Source organism: Cariama cristata, unplaced genomic scaffold (assembly GCF_000690535.1).
Source record: "Cariama cristata isolate BGI_N322 unplaced genomic scaffold, ASM69053v1 scaffold5608, whole genome shotgun sequence".
Taxonomy (NCBI): Eukaryota; Metazoa; Chordata; class Aves; order Cariamiformes; family Cariamidae; genus Cariama; species Cariama cristata.
Window position 1 is genome coordinate 36122 of NW_009631539.1, and position 10127 is coordinate 46248.

At 38.7% G+C, this 10127-nt stretch overlaps 1 protein-coding gene across 1 annotated transcript in view; it reads right to left on the minus strand.

Moving 5' to 3' along the window:
- Positions 1-9732, minus strand: part of NCK2 (NCK adaptor protein 2) — a gene marked incomplete at its 3' end in the record, with an annotated part of 42732 nt that extends 33000 nt beyond the window's left edge. The window contains exon 1 of the mRNA XM_009705990.1: positions 9661-9732. The remainder of the gene's footprint in view (positions 1-9660) is intronic.
- Positions 9733-10127: the final 395 nt, after the last annotated feature.

The window sequence follows — 10127 nt, forward strand, 5'->3', positions numbered from 1 at the left end:
ACAACCAAAGAGGCAGCTCGAAAGATACACTGTTAGATTTCATTAAGACACAGCCAATACAATTAAATTCATTCCAGCACAAATCTGTACATCTTCCTGAAGAAGACTGGACCATGAGATAAGTTACTCGGAAAGCTATCCTTTTAATTTCCTGATATGACACGTACCAAGAGAAAGCGCAATTTAAATGAAGAGACACTTTGATCTTGTATGAGACGTGAGCGAACGTTGCAGCTTTGCAAGTCTATTGTCGGTCAGATTGATGTGCTAATGCTACACAACCGGGAAAGCATCAGCCCAGGTAAGAAATGGCCATCCCAGTTTCTCCCTCAAGTTATCTGTTGTTCTTCCATCTAACAGCTCTTCAGAGTCAAGATGGGAATCCTCTCTTGCCATTCCCAAAACACAAGTGCAGAGGGAACTCTATCCTTCACATTTTTTGCAAATAAAACAGGTTTCAAAATGACCTGTCCTATAGCTCTTAAAAATGCTTTAAATGTAAAGTCAAGACGGCATTTTTGCCCATGAATGTTGGCAGCATTCATTTATTTCAATCAAATTATTTCTTACATATCTTCCTCCAGTTCAAACGAGGTCCTTTTCCAAAAAATAGTACTTGTGAGTGCTCTGCCACACGATTAAGCAGCAAGCCATTGTTAGTTCCTCAGTCGAAGGGTGGGACACAAAACCAAGAGAGAAACACCATGCACCAGAGGGGGAAAAGGATGAAAGAGGATTTACTGAAACCCTTCTGCCAGGCATGCTCCAGAGAACGCAGCCTGCTGAAGGCACGTTAGGAAGATGCTCCTTATTCTGAACTCTTACCTGGCAGTTCGGGTGTCAGCTGCTCTAAGACGGCTTACTTGGACAACCTAAAAAGTTGTTCCACTACTTTACCCCAACATGATTTTCCACTGCACCAGAACCACCCCTCAAAAAGATAAACTTCTGAAAGTAAACTTCTACCAGATAAAGACTAGGAATATCAGACTTTTTCCATAAAAAAAGTTACTAAAACCCAAGAATAAGTAACTAGAAGAGTCCACATTTCTATGAGTAAAATACACATTCAATAGAGATCAACACTGCCTGGCAATGGCAGACTGTCATCCTCCTATATCCCCACTCAGCTCCAGCACTTGAAGAAAACCAAACCTTTCCAAATTCCTTTAAATCTCCTCCTACTGTTTTATCTTCTGCCAGTAATTTCTCCACAGCTCACTTTTCTAAATAAAACCTCCCTGCAATACACAAATCAGTTCAAAATTAAACATTTGTCTTTGGCTGCTACATCACATTCTCTTTCATGCAGAAGTGTTACGTACTCTTACACTGACGAGATGTTCTATCCTCACACGCTCACGGACACATTTTCTTCCATACTCCCACCAGATAACAATAAAATGCATCAACAAATGTGAAAGGGAAATAATAGTACCCAAATAATTTCCAAATATGGAAAGAGACTGTGGGGATTAGTATCTGTACTAGAACCAAGATTAAATAAAGGAAGAACATGTCCAAAACTACAGGTCTGAAGTTTGGAAGTTTAACCACTGAGTTCTTGTTCCTTCTAGATTAATACAAATTAAAAAAATTATATTGCTACTGAGTTTCAATAAAAGCGACTATGCCATCATTGTTTCATACACAATTTTAGCTGAGACACACATAAAATATTTAACACTTGACAGCTTCTTCTTGAAGTACCTTAGTATTACTTGTAGTCAAAATTCAAGAGCGACATGCCACAACTCTACGTAATATTACAACAGAAGTAGACAATTTCTTCAGTACCTAAATCAGATCTCCCTAAGAGAAGCCAATAGTGTTACCAAATCTGCATCAGGCCTCAATGAAAAAAGTTTTTTAAAGAGAATTCATACACAAATATTGGGAGCTGTGGCGCAGAGTATGAAAGGAGTGGCAAGTTACAATCCCTTGTCTCATCAAAAGTAGGAGCAAGTATGTAAAAATTCACAACTTACCTCAAGGTGGGGAAGAGAACAGAGAGAAAGAGGAAGACACATGCATCCCCTCTCCCCCTGGACCTCAGGGAGAACTTACAGAAGAGAGATCCCTTTTCCTTTCCTGCATCACAGAACCTCTGAATGCTTCAAGTGACTAATACCAAGCATTTTTATTTTATTTGTTCTTGATCTTAAGCTTCTTGTTGAAAATCAAGCTCTGAGGAACAGGTCTTCAACTGAAGTGTTATTTGATGCCTTGTTCCTGCTCCTCTAGTGTATAATACATTTAGATTCAAAAACCCAATCCCAAAACCAAGCTTTAGTTCCATAAAAGCAGCACTACATCATCGCATCAAATGCTGCCCTCGCTTTTTGCTTCTTGTATTTTCAAGGATTCTGCAGAATTAGTGAGGGTACTGACTCGGGATGCGGAGATGCCCAGCCACCACTTACAGGCCAGAATCCTTAAGTCTGACCAGTGGCCTGCTTTGTCCCGTCATCTTCCTCCGCTTTTCCTAAACCACAGCCATGGAGCAGGTCACAACAACCTACTGACCTCTCTGCCACCACCTTTCTTCCTGAAGAATAACACAGCAGCAGGTGCTCTTCACGCAACTGGGCATAAGCCCAGCACACATATGAGACACCGCCATTTTGGCTACATGATGATGTGTTACCAGTTACACGAGAGAAGCCTTACAGCTCACAAGTCGAGACTTTCCGAAGTTTCAGTAATTTACTGCAGTCAGAAAGTATGTTACAGCAGCCATGCATCCAAAGGGTGCCTGAAGCGCAAGTCAGCAGTTGAGAATGCAAGTTTCCATTATCCATTTGACAGTAAATTCAATTTCTAAGGAGGGCAACTGTCAAAACCTTGCTTATGAGGTAGTTTCAAAACCAGTTTTATAAACATACATATACACACACCTCCCCAGGTTTGCAATTCTAGTCAAAATATTAAGTAAACCCAAGGATGTCACACCCTTTTCTTTAGAGATAAACGTTTTAGCTTACCAAGCACCCTGATCTTCATCATCATAAGCCTCTCTAGCAATTACGGAACAGAACTTTCCAGATACTATACAAATCCAGAGCTGGCAGAAAATGCCATTCAGTAATCTTCAGGGAGAGCTAAGAAAGGAAAACTAATACTGTGTTTAATCTTGAAAAAAAAATTCAGAGATCAAACATAAAGAGAGGTCTAACCCTCATTTAACAGCATTTTTGAGGCTGGTATGTGATAACTTGAGAACTAATGGTATGAGACAACCCAGCTTATCAGGGAATGTGCTAAGCGATGGACAAAGAGTTACTGATTTTGGTGCAAGACAGAGAATTCAAAATCAGCCTCTTGGGAAAATCGTGATCCCCCAAATACCTGCTGCTTCAGGGAAAGGAGCTCTCTGACATCACCTGCTGTAGCCTGCTTGCACGAGAGGCAGGCATTTAACCAAGGCATATAGGAACACGTCTGTCGAGATGTCTGTATTTCACATTAAAGAAAATATCAGACTACAGGTAAATTCTAAAGGTTAGTAGGAAGAGGTGGAACAAATGGTCACAAGGAAAAGACATGCTTAAAAGAAATGCAAGGACTCAAACCAGTAAGGAAAAAACCCAGTGTGAGTAGCAAGGACAGTAGCAGGGGACCTGCTGGAAGGATTATGTATGCAGCTGCTGAATCAAAAAGCAAGAGTAGGATCATTTAAAAGAAAGGAGCAGTGGGGAAAGAGGGTGATGGAGCAGGTAGAAAATAAGCTGCACAGAGGCTCTATTATGGGGAACAACTAAGAGCAGCTGACACAGACAACAGCCTCCAAAATAAGGAGGGACGAGAGCTGCAGGGGATCCCTGAAACAAAAGGGTGTGAAGAAAGAACACAAAGGAAAGTGGGGGTTAAACCCAGGAGACTGCAAGAAGCCTGTGATGTCTTAAAATGAGTCTCAAACTTAAAATCAGGGAAGGAAAAATAGACTCTGAAAGGTTTGTATCTGTATGCATGGTACTCTACGCTTTGCCTTACTACTGGCTTAAAAAATAAACAGGACAAGCTCATTTTCTCAGTCCTCTGCTTAGTACAATTCGAGATTTCTTACTACAGCGCAAACAGTAATTGTAATCCAAGATTAATTAACCAAGTTATTAGAAACAGAATTTCACAGCAAATATACCACACTAACCTTTAAATATTTTGTTGTATGAAATTTCAGCAGTTAGCCAGAGTGCCCTGGGTAACACACACAAAACCATTCGCCAGATACAAAACGAGATGAACTGCCTGTACAGCTTCTTCCCATTCATTGAAAAGCAGTATTTCAGCAAGCTGAATTGTTATTTAATATAATACATTTGAATATGATATTATATGGAGTATGTTAAGAGCATACACATGTTGTGTAAGAACACGTGTTGTACTGAGAATACACGTTTACAGTTTTAGCTGTATTTCTACTACACACCAATTCTAACACAAACAACGAATCATTTAAAGTTCCCTCAAAGCCTCCACACCAGAAGAACTGCCTTCCAGCCATTATCAAATGGGGGAACAAGCCTTCAACTGATTTTGTAAGTGACCTACACCAATGCTGGCTGCGTGCCCGCTTCTGCAAAGCAGCAGCTCAAGCTCTCAGCCCTAAATAGCTAGAAAACAGGCACGGCACCGCTCAGAAACCTGAGGGGAGGGGATCTCCAAGAGGTGTTTGCAAGCAGCAGATGCCAACAGCTCCTTATTCGTGGCAGTTTGATCTTGGAGTCTCCCAATGATGGCCTCAGATGCTAATCTGCTCCCTCCTTCCAGAGGGTTTGGGATCACTGACCCAGCCCTGCACGCACAGCCCTATCGCACTACACCGAGCTGGCACAAGGACTGCTCCCAGTCCCCACACCCCAAAAGCCTCAAGCCCACTTTCCCCCATGTATGCCTCTGCATCCAACACTCACCAAGGTCAGGAACGCTTTCAGCATCTCAGGATACCCTCCCTGCGACGTAGCTTGACTGCATAAGCTATCTTGAAGAGTTTCTCAAGATCATATTCTAAGCCACATCAATTGTCCCTCAAAAGTGCAGTGCATATTTAAATCTTACCAAAACTGGTGTAACGCAGGGATAGGGGCTCAATAACCAGTTCTGCCAGTGGCATTCCTCTGAACACCGAGGACACGAGGTCGGTCACTGAGTGTTTTGCACTCAGTTCACAAATACACCCGGGCACAAGTTTAACCTTAGCTTACTCATGTATATCTATTTTATATATATAGCGTAACTCATAGCTATAGTCATGAGCAACCCACTAGATTCTTTTCAGCAGGCAAAGTTTTTTTTGGCTCAGAAAAACTGACACGCTGGATGAGAAGAGAGCCAAAGACCATACTGGCTATCAAACCACAAAACTACTTCCCACCCGGAAAAACATGGTCATCGTTTTATTTTTACTGAACCGAATTTTCACGTATTGATGAAAGCTGTACAGTGGTGAGGAATCCATACAGATTGCAGGTAAAGTATACTGCAAAGGCCATTTGTGGGCCGTAACGGGTACCACTGATATCTACAAACCTGTGTTGCACCTGAAGCTATTAAAGCTGGAAAAAAAATAGGCAAGTGATTCTTAATAATCTATTTTATATTATTAGTAAATAAAAGCCTGCCTGTATTTTCAGGCAAAGAACTACAACTACTACAAAAACAAACAGAAAAAAATGTAGTAAAAAAAATCTAAAAAAGAATGTACTAAAATTACATAATTCAGGGGCAATCAATTTATTTCGGGGGTATACCTGTGGTTATGGGGGTGTAGGAGTGGGACAAAAGTGTTCTTCCCTGCTATCCACCATTACAGATTAGAAGGTATTGTGCCACTGGCATAACATAATGTGCAGTATTCTACAAATTCATTTATTATACTAAATGTCTGTAAATATATTTAAGTAATGCCAAAGTTGCACTGAAAGGCTTAAAATCAACACTTTAGGCACCTGGGATAATTGACGAAATTACAGGAAACTTTTTTTTTTTTTAAGGGAAAGGAATCCAGACATCCACTCAGTACATATCTTTCATTCTCTTAGTTACTGCCAGAATCAAAATTTACCATAACTAACTCATACGAAACACTAAGAATAGGTATTGTTTTCCTGGGGTTTAAACTCCTCAAAAACCAACAACTACAAACATGCTAATCCATAGAAAAATACCAAGAAATATTTTGATACAGCATTGCAGGCAGTTCCATCAAGTTGAAATGTCTGTGGTGCTTCTTCCTCTTTAAAAGAGGAGGAGGATCAGTCTTTCAGAAGCTGTGAGCAGGTCTTCAGTCTCACAACGCCAGGAGTGTGCTCACATCACGGTTGTTCCGAGTACCTCTGCAGACCAAGCTTTCCACCAAAAGTTGTGGTACTGTAGCCATTGACATAGAATCATAGAACAAGTTGGTTGGAAGGGACCTTAAAGCCCATCCAGTTCCAACCCCCTGCCATGGGCAGGGACACCTTCCACCAGACCAGGCTGCTCACAGCCCCATCCAACCTGGCCTTGAACAATTCCAAGGTCGGGGCATCCACAGCTTCTCTGGGCAACTGATGGCAGTTTGGCAAATCTGCTGAGCACTAAGACACTGATAACTTTGCTTGTACCCGTTTGCTTCTGATCTCATCAATCTCCCTCCTGTGTACAGAGATATCCCTGAAGAACCAAACGGTACATTCCATAAAGGTGTATGAAGTCCCAAAAAATTATACTATTAAAGAACACTTCCCAGAAGATTTTATCTAAAATACAAAAAAAAGAACTGCTCAAGGCACATAGTAATATTGCAGTCACTTTTCAGAATATTCTATTGTGAAAATACAGGATGCGATTTATTTTTTGAATCAAAGGCTAAGTGAATGAGAAACAAGTTCAAAAGTACAGAATAGCACTACATACAATAGGACATTCTAAAATAGGTTAAATGCTTTTCAGATAGTTTCAGATTTGCTACAACTGGTTGACTGCAATAAATTGCCAGACCATTAGACTTCATCTGTAGCTTCATACTAATTTAATTGCAGAAATGACAGATTTTCTTTTTTAAAAAGGGTGTTTTCCATATCGTTGTCTTTGTTCAAAAAAAAAAAAAACCAAAAAACAAAAAACCGGCAACCCACCACACAAAAACAACAGAGAGAAAAACAAAACCAAACAACTGAAAAACGCCGGCTTGGCCAGCTAGATAAAAGATGAGCTGGCAGATCTGGACAACCACATACTAATTACACTGTAGTTCTGACTCAACAAAATCCTATAAGGGCACATTATTGTCCACAGTTCAGTGACGTTTAAGAGCATTTTGAGTGTAATTTGTGAATATTTACTCTGTTGCCAATTGCATTTCCTTTTCAAAGGGCAAAAGGTTTACTATGTTCTGGTTCAACAGAGCATTTCAAGTGTAGGCTTTACTGAACCTACACCTATGCATTTCACTTCCTTTCAAGAAAGGCATTAGAACGCTCCATGTTCTTGCAAAATCACATCTTTACCAAGTGGAATATAGTCCATCAGAAACATGCACATAAAATATTAATACAGAAGTTAGATTTAATTTTGCTGCTGAAATTAAGTGTTGTCTAATTGGACACAGCAAGTATTCTGGGTACCCATATTTTAGAAAAGAAAAAAAAAAAAAAAAAGGACACCCCCCCTACACTCCCTGCCAACTGAGATGTCCAAATAGCTCTTCCTCTTCTCCTTTCAGTGAGCTATTATCTATTTATTGCCTTTTTGGGAAGTATATAAAACCTTCACCTGCTGTAAACACCTTGACTTTGGGCATGTTTGGTTCCCTTCCCTCCTTCTTGTTTTAAAGGGTAGAAGAAAAAAAATTGCTCAATAAGCCTAATATTACAGAAATAAGTCCAATAAATAAAGATGACTCTAAATCCATAACCCAGATTCCAAACAACTATTTCTTCGAAAAAAGCTGTGGATATTTTTTTTTTAATTATTTTCATTGAACATTTAACTTAAAATTATTATAAAAAAGAATGAGATTCCTAAAATAAAACTCTAAAGAGTTTTATATTACACATTTGAAATAAATACAAAATTTGGGCCATAGTCAGTAAAATACAAGCTTAATTTTCAGTAGAAATTTTGGTAGAAAAAATAGAATAATTTTACTATGGTTAAGTCTACAGCTTGATGAATTATTAGCTTTAGGATTGTATGTTTTGCTTTTACATTAACAGACCTTTCAAAAATATTTTAATGTTGCTACCTACACAACACACAAAAAATATAAAGAAAACTTACTGGAGTTTCTACTCCAGAAAATTATTACAAAAATTTTCTCACTGTTAGTCGTTAAACACAAATACAAAATGTCCAGGACTATAGTCTCATCTATTGGAAAGGCCAGGCTTATAAATTTGTCCATTATATTTAAAGACATATATCAGACAATTTGAAAATGTAGAAATGTAGTGCAAAAGCCAACTGTGGCATCTCAGAGTTTCTATCCTAGTACTGCAGAATTTCCTTTTCAGTTTGAAGGAAACTGAATCATTTGCAAAAACATATGTAGATGTTATACTTAAGATTGGATTGCATTTTCAATTCTAACTGGTTCACCTGCACTTTATTAAACAAATTAAGTCTAATTTCAACATCTGATAACACTTCATTGAACAAGTATTTAACAGAACTCACAACAAATATCAAGGCACATGAAGACTTCATGCATCACTTTCCTTTTGAATGCTCCAAAATGTCAATAATTAGCCTTCATATCTTCCTTCTGAAGAAGGTAACATCATTTTTATTTTATAAACAGAGAATTTGAGTAACAGATAATAAATCACCTGGTAAAGTAATGAATGAAACTAAGATTCCCCGTTTTCTGCTCCGTGCAGAAATTACACTTCCATTACAATGCTGAAAGTTCATTCATTGTTCTGCCTTTTTGCTTTTATTTTTGGTACAGTTGTAATGAGGTTTCACTTTATTAAAAGTTTCTGTTAATAAATCTCTACTAAGCCACAGAGATCAACTACACTTACTAGAAACAGACAACACAGTACCTGAATTAACAAAGATAGCCAGACTCTAGCACAAAATGAATCCTATGGAAAACATCAGCTTCATTAGATTACTTCAGGTCTTCAGAGCCAGCCCAGGAAGATACTTTATATATACTGAATGCAATTCTGTTCTCCTCTCACAGAAAACCCACAAACCTCCTTTCCTCTCAATACTTTATAAGCTATTCCTTAGAATTTTTAGAATTCAATCAAAGAATAATTTTAAGCTTGCTCCACCACAGGCTACTGATGGCCACTACTCCACCATACCTCCCGCACCATCATGTCCTGCCTACAGCACCTTCAGGGGAAAACCTCCAAGTCAAAGCAGCAGGCAATGGGAGATAGGAGTCAAAAACCAGTAGTAGCGATATCTAGTACTTCATTAATAGTCCAAGCCTACCCTTTTTTCTTGTCTTTTTTTGAAAGTAAGAGCTAAAACTGATTTGTCTCAGATCACTGAAGGAGAAAGGCTTGCTATTTAATCATCCATCCAGCAGTTTAAAAAAAAAAACAAACATAACATAAAAATTGCAAGTACTACACTACATAAAAGCAAAACCCAAGCAATGCATCCAGTTCACTCATTATCTTTAATTATGAAAATAACTACCGAACTTCAACCACTCACCTTTGGCACACTGTTAAAAGGACCCAGGCAGTGAAAGGCAGGACTCTCCAACAAAGTTAAGTACACCGCTATCTGAAACAACAAACAACACTTATTTTAGTTTCAGCAATAAACTTAGAAGACCTCTAGGTAGGTAATTTAGTTTTCATGCTATCAAAATCTCCTAAGAGATGCTGAAGAGCAGGTAGAATGGCTCTAACTTGATCCACTTGTTTAGGATAAACAGAACCCATCTTCATATTTAGCTTTTCTTGATGAATACAAGGTCAATTTTACCACAGACAATCCAAATCGTCTAGGGAAAAAAGCAACTACAAACCCAGCCATCACAGTACAAAGAAAAATCAGTCAAGAAATTGAATTAAAAAGTCAGCCCAGTTTTAGAAAGATTACATTCTAAAAAGCACCGTTATTTACTGCTTCCTTCACTTTTACATGAGTCAGTTTAACTTGCCCATACTTCTTAA